Consider the following 13,732-nt stretch of genomic DNA (forward strand, 5'->3'; position numbering starts at 1 on the left):
CTCAACATTTCTTTATTTTTACCCACCCCCCTGTTTTGTTGTCTTCCTGTTCATTTGTGCATTAGCATCATCAGGTGGAGGAGAAGTGGCATCGGAGCACGAGGGAGCTGCATCTCACATGGCCATGGCGGGCCATGCAACTGACTCGGATTTCACCAGTGAGACAGAGGGCGAGGGGAGCTAAACAGCGGGGACTCGTTCGGATGTCAGTGACAGCGACTCGTCCTCTGAAGGGAGCTCCCTTGTGGTGGCGGCAACATCCGTGCCCCCCGCTACAACAGTAACAGCCACCACCCAGCGCACCAGCACCGCCCTCCCAGCAGCCCCTCAGCGTTTGCCCCGTGCCCGCTCACCCAGGAAGGTGGGCATCTCCTTCGCCCCAGGCACCTCAGGCCCCGCCCCTGTCACCCCTGCTGCCCTCAGTGAGGAGGTCATTGACCTCCTGAGGACACTCATTGTTGGGCAGTCTACCCTTTTGAAAGCCATCCAGGGTGTTGAAAGGGAGATGCACCAGAGTAATGCATACCTGGAGGGCATTCATTCGGGTCAGGCTGCCCATCAGCGATCGTTCAACACTCTGGCCTCAGCACTGATGGCAGCAATTGTCCCTGTCTCTAGCCTCCCCCCTCCAACTTCCTCCACCCATACCCAATCCCCTGTAGTTCTGCCTATCCCAGACACACCATCAGACCAGCCTGCACACACCTCAACACCCAAGGGAAGCTCATCCAGACATAAGCACCACACATCACACAGGCATTCACACAAGCAACATCCACATGCAGACATACCAACACCCACTGCCTCCACTGTGTCCCCCTCCTCCTTGTCTCCCTCCTCCCTCCCTGTCACATCTCCACTCACACCTGCATGCACAACATCTTCAGCCACTACGTCCATCACCAGCACACCCACCAGAACCCCCCGCACACGTGCAGTCACCACCCCCACTACCATTCATACGTCCCCTGTGTCCTCTCCCAGTGTGTCTGTCACCCAAGATACACAAACGCAGGCAGCCACCCACCCAACAGCCATCCACCTCACAACAGCCTCCAGCCCAAGCACCTGCACCCAAAGACACCAGACTTCAAACTCCAACAACCACAACCTCTTCCTCCACTCCCATACCTACTACACATACCCGTCCCTCTCTTCCTAAACTTATTTTCCTTTCCAAACTTGACCTCTTCCCAACAACTCCACCACCCCGTCCATCTAAAAAGACTCCAGTCAGCACCTCAGCCACCACAACAGCGGGCCCTGTGAAGACAGTCTGCCATGGACTGTGGAGTCCCCCACCCTCAAGGGCAGCCAGCTCAGTAGGGAGCCAAGGCACGGGCAGCCCACCGCCGCAAAAACATGCCAAGATTATCAGTGCCCGGCGCGAGAGGCCTAAAACACCTGGGACCAAAATCTCTACCATGGCTCCGGCAGGGAGTGTGGTGCCACCAGGCACACTGCCAAGGGTGGGGAAGGGCCACAGGCGACCAGGGAAGGCTGGGAAGGGCAGCACGCCCGACAAGACCGATAGCAGCCCAGCTGTGCAGGAGGGCCCCGCATGCCCCATCCCAGGTGGGCAGGAGGACACCAACAGGCCCGGTACTGCAGCCCAGGAGGGCCCCACCAGGCCCATCCCAGGTAGGCAGGAATGCGCAGCCAGCCACAGGTCAGGTGGCAAATGACCTCCACGCCATGGGCTGATCCGCTGAACTGGGCACTCATCCGAAGCACCGCTGAACTGGGCCCTTCATCTCAAGCACTGCTGAACTGGGCCCTTCATCTCAAGCACCACTCCGCTGGGCACCGCCGTCTCAAGCATAACTGAACTGGGCCCTTCATCTCAAGCACGGCTCCGCTGGGCACTGCCGTCTCAAGCACCGCTGCGCTGGGCCCTTCATCTCAAGCACTGCTCCGCTGGGCCCTTCATCTCAAGCACTGCTCCGCTGGGCCCTTCATCTCAAGCACCGCTCCGCTGGGCCCTTCATCTCAAGCACCGCTCTGCTGGGCACCCCCGTCTCAAGCACCGCTGAACTGAGCCCTTCATCTCAAGCACCGCTCCGCTGGGCTCCGCCGTCTCAAGCACCGCTGCGCTGGGCCCTTCATCTCAAGCACCGCTGAACTGGGCCCTTCATCTCAAGCACCGCTCCGTTGGGCACCGCCGTCTCAAGCACCACTGAACTGGGTCCTTCATCTCAAGCACCGCTCCACTGGGCACCACCGTCTCAAGCACCGCTGAACTGGGCCCTTTATCTCAAGCACCGCTCCGCTGGGCACCGCCGTCTCAAGCACCGCTGCGCTGGGCCCATCTCAAGCACTACTCCGCTGGGCCCTTCATCTCAAGCAGTGCTCCACTGGGCCCTTCATCTCAAGCACTGCTCCGCTGGGCCCTTCATCTCAAGCACCGCTCCGCTGGGCACCGCCGTCTCAAGCACCGCTGCACTGGGCCCTTCATCTCAAGCACCGCTCCGCTGGGCACCGCCGTCTCAAGCACCGATGAACTGGGCCCTTCATCTCAAGCACTGCTCCGCTGGGCCCTTCATCTCAAGCACTGCTTTGCTGGGCCCTTCATCTCAAGCACCGCTCCGCTGGGCACCGCCGTCTCAAGCACCGCTGCGCTGGGCCCTTCATCTCAAGCACTGCTCTGCTGGGCACCGCCATCTGAAGCACCGCTGAACTGGGCCCTTCATCTCAAGCACTGCTCCGCTGGGCCCTTCATCTCAAGCACTGCTCCGCTGGGCCCTTCATCTCAAGCACTGCTCCGCTGGGCCCTTCATCTCAAGCACCGCTCCGCTGGGCACCGCCATCTCAAGCACCGCTCCGCTGGGCCCTTCATCTCAAGCACCGCTGCGCTGGGCCCTTCATCTCAAGCACTGCTCCACTGGGCCCTTCATCACAAGCACTGCTCCGCTGGGCCCTTCATCTCAAGCACCGCTCCGCTGGGCACCGCCGTCTCAAGAACGGGTGGGCCCTTCATCTCAAGCACCGCTCCGCTGGGCACCGCCGTCTCAAGCACCGCTCCGCTGGGCCCTTCATCTCAAGCACCGCTGCGCTGGGCCCTTCATCTCAAGCACCGCTCCACTGGGCAACGCCGTCTCAAGCCCCGCTGAACTGGGCCCTTCATCTCAAGCACCGCTGGCCCATTGGCGGAAGGGGCAGGCCCGCATCTGTGTCGGGCAGGGCTGCACGAAGCACTCTGGGCACTAGTCCCCCTCCAGTACCAGTGGAGACTGATATTGACTTGAGAGACTGTGGCTTTACACTCCCCAGGATGGCACAGTGGGCAAGCCACCCACTGTAGAGACTTGAGAGACTGTGTCTTTGCACTCCCCAGGATGGCACAGTGGGCAACCCACCCACTGTAGAGACTTGAGAGACTGTGGCTTTGCACTCCCCAGGATGGCACAGTGGGCAAGCCACCCACTGTAGAGACTTGAGAGACTGTGGCTTTGCACTCCCCAGGATTGCACAGTGGGCAAGCCACCCACTGTAGAGACTTAAGAGACTGTGGCTTTGCACTCCCCAGGATGGAACAGTGGCCATGGAGGCCCCTCGTGGATCTGGCGTCGTGGACTCATCTGGCTGAGGTGCCCCCACTTCCCTTCCCCCTGAGGTGCCTGTAGTTTTCCTATCTGATGCCCCTGCAGTGTTCTCTCCATTGGAGTCAGGTATCCTGTGTGGGCTTTGCCCATGTGATTTGGGCCCAGTGGCCCAAAAACAATGCCTGATACACATATCGGACTGGACAATTTATGTATATAAAGCTGTAGATGTGTGATATATTTTATAATCAGTCATACAATATATTCCAAAGTTTATAATCATTTCCTTTTGTCTTTGCATTCTTCCGGGGGGGTTGAGGGGGTAACTGTGATGTGTTGCTATGCATTGATGTGTGTGTTGTAGTGAGTGAGGGTGAGGGTGGGTGTGTCGCATATGTGTGTCCCCGTAATTTTTTGCCTCCCCCCTCCCCTGTGTCGTAGGTGCAGTACTCACCGTTGTCTTCTGCGCTGGCGTTCGTGCTCCTGGTAGAGGAGCAGGAAGACAATCGCTGGGATGATGTGGAGTTCGGGTTCCATGCTGTCCAGATTCCTCGTGGGGTGTATGGAGGTGAGCGTTTTCCATTTGAAATGGCTGTTTCCGCCGTGTTTTTATCGGCGGAGCTACTGCCCCGGAAAAGGTGGCGGATTGGTGGGTTGTGATAGGGTGGGCGGTACATTGTCTCCCGCCTGTCTGTTGGCGGTGACCGCCGCACTGTTTGTTTGTCCCACCGTGGCGGGAGGTGTGTTGAAGTGGCGGTCTCTGTTGGCGGTTTCCGCCAGGGTCGGAATTGCATTTTGTTTACCGACAGCCTGTTCGTGGTTTTGCCGCAGCTTTAACACCGACCGCCAGGGTTGGAATGACCCCCTAAGTATTGTTGTTTGTGTTGATGCACTGTGTGGGATGGAGTGGAATGATGGATGTCAGGGTGAGGGGTGGTGGTGGCATGCAGGTATGGGGAGATAGGTAGTAAATATTGACTCACCAGTGTCCAGTCCTCCGGCAACTCTAATGAGTCCCTCAGGATGCAGTATTGCCATGAGTTGCTCCTCCCATGCCGTTAGCTGTGGGGGAGGATATTGGAGTCCACTGCCAGTCCTCTGGATAGAGAGCTGGTGGCTTGCTGTCATGGAGCATAACATCCCCGGTAGCTCGTTCCATCTCTTCCTGATGTCGTCCCTAGTTCGTGAATGCTGTTCCATGGCGTTCACCCGGTCCACGATTCTCCGTTATGGCTCCATCTTCCTTGCAATGGAGATTTGTTGTACCTGTGTTCCAAACAGCTGTGGCTCTACCCTGACTATTGCTTCCACCATGACCCGCAACTCCTCATCAGACAAACTGGGGTGCCTTTGTGGGGACATGGGTGTTGTGTGGTGTGTGTTGTAAAGTGGGTGTTGAGTAATGTGGTGGGGTGTGGGGTGCGTGATGGATAAATGGGTATTTGTGGTGTGTGTAGTTGTGTCTATGATTTACGTGGCTATCTATTGGTTATTTTTCGTGTTAGAAAAAGGGTTGTGGGTAATGTGGGTGTGTGTTTTATAGTGCTGTGGGGGGGTGGTGTGTGTATCAGTGTCAGGTGTGTGTTTTTAGTATTGACCATGGTTGTGTGGTTTTATATTTGGGTGGCCATTCTGACCACGCTAGTGTATACCGTCAATGGTTTACCGCCATTGAATGTCTGCAGTGGTGATTTGTGGGTCATAATGTGGAAGGCGTGGTTTTGTTGGCGTAACGGTATGGGTGTTGGTACTGACACTTTAACACTGGCCTTTGGTCTGGCAGATATGTGTTTGTGGCAGTATTCTGTTGGTTTAGTGAGTGTGTGTCATAATACGGCAAGCGGGTGTTCGCCTCCGCGACGGTATGTTGGCAGCCATCACTGTGGCGGTAAGCGGGATTTACTGCCAATGTCATAATGAGGGCCATATTCTTTTTAAAATTAATAACTTGACTTGTTTATGTTGGATTTTGTCATGTTGGTCTTGTTTTGTTTTGATAAATATTCCTTATTTTTCTTATCCTATGTTGCGTCATTTTGTAGTGTTTGCACTGAGTTACTGTGTGTGCTGGTACAAATAATTTGCACCTTGCTTCTGAAGTTAAGCATGTCTTCTCATGCCAAGCTACCAGTGGGGTGAGCAGGGGTTAACTGAGGGTGATTCTCCTTTACCCTGACTAGAGAGAGGGTCCTTGCTTGGACAGGGGGTAACCTGACTTCTAACCAAAGACCACACTTCTAACATTGGTTTTCAGTGGTTGGGATTGGACTTGTATTTGTATTTGACATACAGTGATTAAGTGTACACTACTGTTTTCAGGGCAGACCATTACGTGACCACATACTACTTGTCTTTGTGATTTTTGTTTTTGTCTCTTTTTTGGATTTTTTTCCCACTTCCTTTTGGTGGTAATCCTTTATTGACTTTTGAACTTCATTTGGGAACTCATTTTTCTGCCTTTGGAACTTTGCACTTTTAACACTTCATCATGTCTCAATCTGGAGATGCATCGGCTAGAGCGGCTTTTGATTTAGGGAAACTGGAGAGCTATGCAATTGCCCATTTGAGGCCATTCTGCAAAAACCTTGCTTGTCCCATTAAGAGCTCCGCCAGGAAGGAGGAGCTGCAGAAGGCACTGAGGGCCTGGGTAACAGCCAAGGAAGCTGAGGAGCACACAGAGGGAGAGGAGGATGATGAGAATAAGGAAGAGCAATCCATTTCAATGGTGTAGTGGGTGGGGGCCTGTTATGTCCAGGGAGTGGGTCTCTAGGGAAGGTAGCAGTGTGTCATCCAAGGGTCTGATTCCTGAAGAGTTGCAGGACAGACAGGCAGAGAGGGCTCAACAGTTGGAGCTGGAGGAAATGAGGAAGAGAAAATGTTATTGTTAGCTCATAAGCTCAGCTTGAGGGAGCTGGATCAGAAGAGCCAGTCTAGTAGGGATGGTGGCAGCAATAACACAGTGCAGCCTGAGAGGATGGTGCACAATCCTGAGGACCTTGTGAAGGATTACAAAAGGGAGGATGGACATACTGTTGTGGTTTAAGGGGTATGAGTCTGCTCCTCATATGAATCTGGTCCCTGAAGCCCATTGGGGGTGGGTCTGTGGAAGCACTTCTAGGTAGAGGGGAGGGACACCCTAAAATCATTAGGGGGATCACCTACCTTATCATGAAGGACGCCCTGATCACATGGTATGGTCTCAACCCTGATCAGTATATGGACAAGCTTAGGTCCTATATGAAGAAGGAATCCCAAACATGGTTTGAAAGTGTTGATTCTTTTTGCAGGTAACTGGATGGTTGGGTGAAGGGCAGTAAGGTAACAACACATGTGGGGCTTTACAATTTGATTGCTTGGGAGCGCTTGTACAGTTTATGTTTGCCATAGCTGTACCAGCACCTAATTGACAGTAAGCTGACTGACCCCAGGAAGTTTGTGCAGGAAGTGGACTGTTGGGAGAGTACCAGGGTCCAAAAGAGGTATGGGGTAGACCATGCCAGGAGTGGGCAGGGTCTCCATCAGAAGAAGTGGGGGGGGTAAGGATAAACAGGGGTAGTTCTCTAAAGGGCCTCAACCTAGGTCCCAGGGTAAAGAATCCCAGGCACCAGTAGAAAAGAAATCATGAGTCTCTACACTGAAACCTGCAGAGAACGGTCCCCTCAAGTGCTTTGCATGTGATCAGAATGGTCACATAAGGGGGGACCCCAAATGTCCCAAGTGGACACTGGCACCCACTGGTGCTCAGTCACAGGATTTGGCCAGTGTGGCACTTGGGGAGGAGTTGGTTCCTGGTGGGTGGGAGCCAGCTGAGATGACCCTTGTCTCACTAGGGGACAGTGAGATGGTCCAGAAGACCCTTGTGTCAGGTAACACTATGAAGTACATGGGGTGGGTGACCATCATTGGACAAAGGGTAGAGGCTCTGAGAGACACAGGAGCCAGTGTGACTATAGTGAAGAGTCACCTGGTGTCTGAAGGGCAGATAGATCCCATGAACTTCACCAAGTAGTTGCAGTGGACAGCTCAGAGCGCCTGTGCAGAGTAGAGCAGGTTCCCTTTGAATGGGGGGGTGTCTCAGGTTCCTTGAAGGTAGCTCTGAGCCCAACCATGCCTGTAGATTGTTTGCTTGGCAATGACCTGGAGGATTCCCCTTAAACGCATGTCACACTTGGAAATGTTGGGTCTGCATGCGTGGGCCTGTGTGTCTAACTGGTCTATGGCAGCCCGTCAGGGTGATCAGGGAACACTGTAGCCTGAAAGAGTGGCCAAGGTGTCTGCCAGAAGGATGAAGGGAAAGGGACATGGGAAACCGGCCCCAGAATTTCCCATGGTCCAGGAGGAGGCTGAACCTGAAGGGGAGGCCCTAGAGCCTCCAGGGGAACAGGTGGCTGAACTGGGTGAGGTCCCTGAGATGTCACAGTGGCAGCAAGAAGGGGGGACCACCAGGGAAGCATTCTGTGTGGCACAGAAAACATGCCCTACTCTGGAGGGTTTGCAGTGGCAGGCTGCAGACCAGCTGTCTCGCAAGGAGCCTGGATCACATTTGATTTACTGGGTAGATGGCCTCCTATATAACGAGCCTAAGGTTCCTGAGCCTTGGTCAGCCCATGTGCTGGTGGTACCCCAGTGCTTCAGAGCCTTCCTACTAGGTCTGGCTCATGATGTGCCTATAGCAGGACAAGAACTTTGAACGGCTTGTCACCCACTTTTACTGGCCCCTAATGCACAGGCAGTCGGATGCTCATTGTAAGTCTTGTCCAACTTGTCAGGTAAGTGGCAAGAGTGGGGGGAAATGCAAGGCCCACCTACAACCTTTCCCTGTGGGTAGTACCCCCTTTGAAAGGGTTGGCATTGACATTGTGGGGCCTCTGAATCCCAATACATCCATGGGCAACAGGTTTACCCTGGTCTTTGTAGACCATGCCACCCAATACCCTGAAGCCATTCTTCTGAGATTGATCACTGCCCCTGTAGAGGGCCATGCATTGATAGGGGTCTTTACCCACATGGGGTTCCCCAAGGAGGTGGTATCCGATAGGGGTACCACCTTCATATCAACCTATATGAAGTCTCTATGGGAAGTGTGTAGGGTAACATACAAGTTCACCACACCTTACCACCCCCAAGGGAATGGTCTGGTTGAGAAATTCAACCATATCTTAAAAGGCATGAACATGGGCCTGTCAGAGCCCTTGAGGCATAAGTGGAAAGTCCTCTTGTCATGCCTTCTGTTCGCTTACAGGGAGGTGCCTCAAAAAGGGCTTGGCTTTAGTCCTTTTGAACTGTTGTATAACCACCCTGTGATGGGACCTTTGAGTCTGGTAAAGAAGGCTTTGGAGAAATCCCCTAGTAAACCCCCCCAGGATGTATTCAGTTATATGCTGGCTTTTAGAAACCAGACTGCCCGCTTCAGAGCTCTCACACAAGAGAACCTGGATGTAAGCCAGGAAGACATGAAACACTGGTAAGACCAGAATACCACTCTGGTTAAGTTTCAGCCTGGTCAGAATGTGTGGGTGATGGCACCGGTGGAGCCTAAGGCTTTCCAGGACAAGTGAACTGGGCCATTTGAGGTGGGTCTGGGCACTGAAGAAGTTAAGACCATACGTGTTTGGGACTCACTTTTGGGTTCAGACAGACCACAGACCCCTCAGATGGTTAATGCAGATGAGGGGTAAGAATCCCAAATTGTTGAGGTGGTCCATCTCCCTACAGGGACTGGACTTTATGGTGGAACACCGCCCTGGCACGGACCACGCCAATGCTGATGATCTGTCCAGATTCTTCTGTCTTGGTGATGAGAACTCCCATGAGGTTGGGTAGTTGCTCCCCTGTTTCAGCTGGGGGGACATGTGGTAGACTTGGCATCATTGGTTTGGTCTCCACTAACTTTTTGCCTCTCCTTCCCAGGTTGCTTCTGTGTGCTGGACTTTTTTTCTGTTTTGTTTGCTCTGGACCCTTTACCACTGCTGACCAGTGTTAACGTGTAGGTGTTTCCTGTATGAATTATATGTGTACATTGGCTATCTATGATTGACATATTTGATTTACTATTAAGTCCCTAGTAAAGTGCACTAGAGGTGCCCAGGGCCTGTAAATCAAATGCTACTAGTGGGCCTGCAGCACTGGTTGTGCTGCCCATTATAGTAGCGCTGTAAACATGGCTCAGACCTGCTACTGCAGTATCTGTGAGTGCAGTTTTAAACTGCCAACAGGACTAAAAGATCCCATTTTATACATGTAAGGCACCCCTAAGGTAGGCCCTAGGTAGCCCGATGGGCAGGGTGCAGTGTATGTTAAAGGTGGGACATGTACTTATGTGTCTTAAATGTCCTGACAGTGAAATACTGCCAAACTTGGTTTTCATTGTTCCACGGCCTATCTCTCTCATAGGTTAACATTGGGGCTGCCTTTAAATAGTAATAAAGCGCAGATTTATTTTAGGAGCAGATAGACATGTAGCGTTTGGTGTCTCTGAACTCACAATTTAAAAATACATATTTTAGGGAAGTTGGTCTTCAGATGGTGTGTTTGGAAATTCCACTTTTAAAAAGTAGGCATTTTCTTGCACAAACCATTCTGTGACTCTGCTTGTTTGTGAATTCCCTGTCTGGGCCAGTTTGACAGTTGGGCTGTTTGTACCTCTCCTCTACACAGTGACACAAACGGAGCTGGGGTGCAGCCTGCATATTGTGATGGGCCATCTGGGCTGGGGGGAGTGGTCACTTACACCTGTGCCTGCCCTCAAACAATGCAGTCTCCAAACCCCTGGTGTGTGTCTGGCCTGGACAAGGCAGGATCTTGAAAACAACATAGACTTCTCTTTGAAGTAGGCCTACTTCAAAGGCAGAAAGGGGTGTAAGAAGAGCACCCAAAACCCCTGAAAATCAGACTAGTTCTGGAACCCAGAGGAACCTCTGCCAAGGAGAAGAGCTGGAGAAGCTGGAGGAGGAATATTGCCCCTTTGCCTGTGACTGTGCTTTGCTGGGTTGGCCTGCAGCAGCTGCTTTTACCTGAGAGAGGACAAAGACTGACTTTGTGTAACTTCCTACTGGTGATGAATCTCCAAAGGCTTGAACTGAACTTGCCTCCTGTTGTTGAAGTCTCAGGAACAACAAAGACTTCTCTCTGCCAGCACTGGGGCTTTCTGCTGAGAGTCCTGCCTGCCAAGTGGTGCCCTAACCTATCTCTGTGCCCTTGAAAGGTGCAAAAGTACAGAAATCCACCAAAAGACCATTGTGTGGGAAACTTTCGATGCACCACCCTCCTCGCAGCTGAAAAACGATGCACTGCCAACTTCACAGCTATGTTCGACGCCCCACTTGCATCGTGGCTGGGAGATTGATGCAACGCGGCTGGAGAAACGACGCACAATTCCAGCAGCAGCTGCTGTTAATGCCACAAGCCCAGACCTGAGGTGCCCATCCAGATCGACACATCCCTCTTTTGCGGAAGAGAAGAAATGACGCATGCTGACCCGCCTGGAGAAGGAACGACACATGGTCTCGCTTGCAAGTGAGAAATCGACACATCGTTGGCCTTTTCCGATGCACACTCACCCATGCAACTTTATTTTGACGATACCCAGGTACGTTTGAATGCTAACAGCGTTCTCAATTTTATCTAAAGGATTAAGGGCCACATGTAGGCAATTGCAACGCTGTTTGCGACTTTCAAAAAGCACATCGCGATGCACAAACCCAGTTTTGCGATTCGGTAACCTGGTTACCGAATCGCCAAAAGGGTTTGCAACTCATAATTAGGAAGGGGTGTAACCTTCCTAATTGCGACTCGCTGTGCAATCTAGGATTGTTTTGTGACCGCGAACACGGTCGCAAACCAATAGCAGTTTGCACCCATTTCAAATGGGTGCTACCACATTCGCAAAAGGGAAGGGGTCCCCATGGGATCCCTTCCCCGTTGTGAATGTCACTGTAAAAAAAAATTAAAGCAGGCAGTGGTCCTACGGACCACTGCCTGCTCTGAAAAAATGAAACGAAAACGTTTCATTTTTTGTTTTTGTAATGCATCTTGTTTTTCTTTAAGGAAAACGGGCTGCATTACAAAAAAAATATGCTTTATTGAAAAGCAATCACAGACATGGTGGTCTGCTGTCTGCAGCAGGCCACCATCCCTGTGAGGGCCGCCATTTGCAAGGGGGTCGCAAATTGCGACCCACCTAATGTTTTTTCATGAGGTGGGCATTTGCAACCCCCTTGCGAATCGCCGATGGTGTCAGGGACACCATCCTACATTCGGATTTGTGACTCGCAAATTGTAAGTTGCTCTGACTCGCAATTTGCGGGTCCAAATCTGAACCTACCTACATGTGGCCCTAAGACTTTTATTCTTTTTAAAATTCATAACTTGACTTGGGTATTTTGGATTTTTGTTGTTTTGGTCTTGTTTTGTTTAGATAAATATTACCTATTTTTCTAAACCTGTGTTGTGTCATTTTGTAGTGTTACTGTGTGTGTTGGTACAAATACTTTGCACCTTTCTTCTGAAGTAAAGCCTGCCTGCTCGTGCCAAGCTACCAAGGGGGTGAGCTGGAGTTAACTGAGGGTGATTCTTCTTTACTCTGACTAGATTGAGAGTCCTTGCTTAGACAGGGGGTAACCTGACTGCCAACCAAAGACCCACTTTCTAACAGTGGACCTCTCAGTCTTGTGAAGGAGGGGTGGGAGTAAGCTCCCAGAATTCCCCCCATGGTATAGTGAGCTATATGTTAGCCCTCTGGTCTCAGATGAAGTACTTTTGGAAAGATGCCACTTGGAACGTGGCGTTCAGCCAGGAAGGCATGAAAGCATTGGTATGACCAGAGGCCACTCTGGTGGAGTATCAGCCTGGCCAAACTGTGTAAGTGATAGAGACTTTGGAGCCCTGAGTCTTGAAGAACTGGTGGAACGGGCCCTATGAGATGAGGTGCTGAAAGAGGAGGTGGACCTCAAGACTTCCAAGAACTCCTTAGGCTTCTTTCATGTATACCACCAGTAGCTCCATTTTGAGAGGTGTGAAGTCACTAGGCTTTTGGTGACAGATAATGGTTAAGAAGAGGAGACCTCTTGCCTTCCAATGAGTAAGGTTGGTCAGTGGAAGGAGGTTTGCTCCCCAACACCTCAATAACCATCCTCAACACCTGCCGGCTGATTTAGTCTCTTCCAAGGTTGTAAAGTCTGTGGGGGCAAGGGTCAGTGGGTGCTCCTGAGTGGATGGCATTCATGAGAGAAGTTGTGTATGGTGTGCTGAGTTGTTCCATATGGTGAGCGGGTGATTGGTGGTGGTGTTTGATGGGATGCTGAGGAGGTTATAGGGTTGCAGATCAAAGTTTCTGAAGATGGTTGCAATCTTGTTGTGGTAGTGGTTGGTGAGGACGTTGCAATGTTCTTGTGAGGAGGGGATTGAGTTTTCTGTGGCCGGTGGGTTGGTGAATTCTCTGACAATGGTGAAGAGTTCCTTGGCCTGGTTGGTGCTGGTCTTGATCCAGTGGGTCCAGGCCTCTTTTTTTGTGGCTTTGACCTGGCAGTAGTAGTCGGTGAGGGCTGATTTGTAGGTAGCTCTCTTGGTGTAGTTCCAGCTGGTGTGCCATCTTTTGTCCAGTTACTTGCATCTGCGTTTTGATGTGCTAAGTTCCGGGGTGTAACAGCTGGGGTGTTTGGAGGGTCTGTGGGTTTTGGCTGGTTTGATTGGAGCGACTCGGTCAGTGGCACTGGTGATCCCGTCATTGAAGTTTTGTACCACCTTCTCCAAGTTGGTGGACCTATTAGGCTGTGTGATACTGAGAGGGTCGGCCCGTTGTTGCTAAGTGACAATGGTCTAGCCATGGAAGGGAGCAATGTGATGGTTCGAGGTGGTGTGGGAGCATCCATAGAGGGTGAAGTGTACGATGGAGTGGTCTGACCAGGTGAGTTCTGAGGTGTGGATGTATCAGATTCTGTTGCTGGACATGAAGATGGGGTCCAGCGTGTGTCCTGCTTTGTGCGTGGGATCTGTGACCAGCTGCTTGAGGCTGATGTTGTCCAATCTTTCTAGGAGGTTGGTGAAGTTGGTGTCAATAGAGTTGTCCAGATGGAAGTTCCGCTCTCCCAGGACGATGTTGTGTTTGGATTCAATGGCTAGCGGTGTGATGAATTCGGTAATGGCATCATTGAGGCTGAGTTGGTGGTCCAAATGGTCTGTATGCGAGGATT

This window comes from Pleurodeles waltl, chromosome 2_1, assembly GCF_031143425.1.
Source record: "Pleurodeles waltl isolate 20211129_DDA chromosome 2_1, aPleWal1.hap1.20221129, whole genome shotgun sequence".
Taxonomy (NCBI): Eukaryota; Metazoa; Chordata; class Amphibia; order Caudata; family Salamandridae; genus Pleurodeles; species Pleurodeles waltl.